The 3048-nt window shown below is 41.0% G+C and overlaps 1 pseudogene; it reads left to right on the forward strand.

Moving 5' to 3' along the window:
- The first annotated feature begins 1326 nt into the window (after positions 1-1326).
- Positions 1327-1878, forward strand: LOC102872744 (annotated as a pseudogene).
- Positions 1879-3048: the final 1170 nt, after the last annotated feature.

Genomic DNA, 3048 nt, shown 5'->3' on the forward strand with positions numbered 1-3048 from the left:
CCTATATCTATCTCTATCTCTAACTATATCTCTATCCCTATTTCTATCTCTATATTTATCTCTATCTCTGTCTATATCATCTATCTCATCCCATTGCCTTCTTGCCTGTATGGTTATTACAGAGATATCTTTTGTTACCTTATTGTTGTTATTAGTTTTGTTGGGTTGAGTATGATTCATAGTGACCCTGTGAACAGCAGATCTGAACTCTGTCCTTCCTCACAATCTATGACACGATTGAGCCCATTCCTACAGTCACTGTGTCAATCCACGTGGTTGAAGGTCTTCCTTTCTTTTATTGTCCCTTCAACTACCGAAGCGTGTTGTTCCTCTACAATGAACAGCCTCTCCTAGTATGCTCAAAGTATGTAAGACAAAGTTTTATCATCTTGGCATTATTGGAGGTAACTCTCCACTTTCCTCAAGCTGATTTCAATATTCCAACCTGTCCTTCATTTTAGAAAATTTGATTATTATATGACTTAGCCTTTTATTTTAGGGCTCTATCTTGTTTGATATTCGTTCAGCTTCTTGACTATATGTGTTCCAGAATGTTTGAGGAATTTACAAACAGCAAATCTTCAACAATTTTCTCTGTGCATATTTTTTGTTTCTTCCTGTTCTGGGACTTCCCCTTGATGTTATTGTACATAATTCTTAGACTTTCTTAATTTATTTTCCTTCTTTCTTGTGATGGTGCCTCCAATAGGCTAATATTGAGAAATATGACCTTCAATTCAATGATGCCTGTGTTCCATTACCCCCCTCCCATTCTGCTCTTTTGTCCTTTCCATGCACTTCATATTTTTGCAATTCTAGTCTTAATATTCTGAGTTTCACTTTTGTTGGTTTTGTATTGTTTCTAATTTTCCATATATGTTATCTATATTATCTTGCATAGTTTTAAGGCCTTCTTCTAGGTTTTCTCCATTTTTCTTGATCCATAGATGACTCTGCTTACCCTGAACCATGCTCAGGATCTCTACCATGCTCAAGTTCGTTGTTACAGTCAGTCACTTCTAACACATCTCACTGGAATCTTCTCTTTTATTGATTCTCTTTCATCGCAAGATGTCTTTTCCCAAGGACAGGTCTCGTCAGATAGACATGAGTAACTTTTTTTGTAGTCCTTTTCAAGAAGCTGCAAAAATCAATAGATTATTGGTTCACCTTGAAAAATTTGCCTGAGGCGTCATCCCTCTGCGCTTGAGCTGTGAGCCTGTGGGTGGCTGGGGGCGGGGCGGGAGCAAGAATCTGTGCCCTAGGTCCACCAGGTTATGTCGTGCAGGTCCCCAGCACCATGAAGATCTGGACCAACCCTGAGAAATGGTCACACCTGCTGCGATGCAAAAGTACCACAACCCCTGAGCCCCAGCGTGGTGGGCATCGATGTCCTGCACAGGCACATGGGCCCCTGGGGAAGCTGCACCACCAGCATCTTTAGAGCACCGAGGAGTGGGGCCTGCCCTCCGTGGTGTGATCTCTTACATGTGCAGCTTGGGGGAACACATGCAGGAGACGTGCAGACGTGCAGGAGCGTTCTGTAGTCAACCGTGTAGAGAAAACGATGGAACTGAAATCCAATAATATTTACAATAATAATAATAATAATAATGCCAATAATATTTCATCTACGAGCCCCATCCTCAGAATCCAGGTAAAACGATTCTCGCTCAGGAAGCTATCATCACCGCGAAGGGCGTCAGCTTCAGCAGCTACCTGGAAAGTCTGAGGGATAGTACCATCTCTTCAAATGCTAGTAAAGATCAAGAAGCCATGGAATGGGTAATAAATTAAACACTGAAATTGAAGAATTGATGGCCTCTAGTAGAGGAAGCATGAAGGGCCATGGCAGCGGCAGACTATGGAGAGAAATGACAGTGACATGAGGCACAGTGGCAGGCCCAAGTCTCCAAGCCAGCAGTGTATTTATTGATTATTTAAGAACTACAACTCTATTTTAGGTGGAACTTTTTTTTAAGTAAGCTGGAGAGTGTTTATATGACTTTTGATAAAACCAAACAGGGGCAGGACTTCGAACCAAAGATCATTGAAAATAGTGTTTAATGACAGTCTAATTCTGAGGTATCCAGTGTTTTTGTGAAAATTTAACAATTATTGAAAAAGTGCACTGAAATTAATAACACCATATTGAGTCTCCTAGAAATAAAGGGTGAAGCTTCCCAGGTGTGGGAATTGCTGCTGGGCTTTGACCAACCCCACAACAAGGCCAAGCCACTCTGGGTCCACATACTGCCCACACTCAACATAGAGAGAGCTCTGTTGGCCTAGAGGATAGAAAGTTAAACTACCAAGCCAAAGGTCAATGATTTTAATCTGCGGCCCTCAGACCTGGTTTAAATAGGTTTTTTTTTTGTCAAACATTCTTCTAAGTGGTACAGTACTGGTCTGTGCATTGCTTGTACAGAGGTAACTCGTGCTTGCTACGTGATGGTAAACACTGTGACACTGATATGCCAAATGCGATAATGGTTACCCATGGTGGACAGTGTGTAGTGGAGCTTCCCAATTAAAACAAGCTTGGAAGTAGGAGTGGAGTGGCATCCACTTCTAAAATGGCTTGCCTCTGGAAACTCTATGAACATGGAGAGATGACCAAAGTTATACAAGTGTTCAGGTCTTTCATTCACAGGGTCGCTATGAGTCCTCTACGACTCCATGGCACTTAACAATAGCAACATGTGGGCTGGTTAATAGAAAAGTAGTCACTCCCTGAATTCTACAGCACTGTAAACTTCACATATCAGCTGTGAACATCTTTTAGCATTTCACATGTGCCTAACTTAGAGACCACCGAGCATCCAGATCATGGCTTTGTGATTGCTAATACATGATGTGTCACATTGTTTTAAAAAAATTACTTTTTTTTTCATGATTGTCACCACAAAACTTTCCTTACATTTTAACTTTTCTTTAAAGACCTGGACATCATTGGGAATTACTGAAATAATCTCTTGAAGCATAAATTCCAGGTACTTAACATTTTTAATAATACAGCAGCAGTGCAGGGTGTAGAAGGTTGTGGGG

Source organism: Elephantulus edwardii, unplaced genomic scaffold, assembly GCF_000299155.1.
Source record: "Elephantulus edwardii isolate Elephantulus edwardi_28Jun2011 unplaced genomic scaffold, EleEdw1.0 scaffold00160, whole genome shotgun sequence".
Classification (NCBI taxonomy): Eukaryota; Metazoa; Chordata; class Mammalia; order Macroscelidea; family Macroscelididae; genus Elephantulus; species Elephantulus edwardii.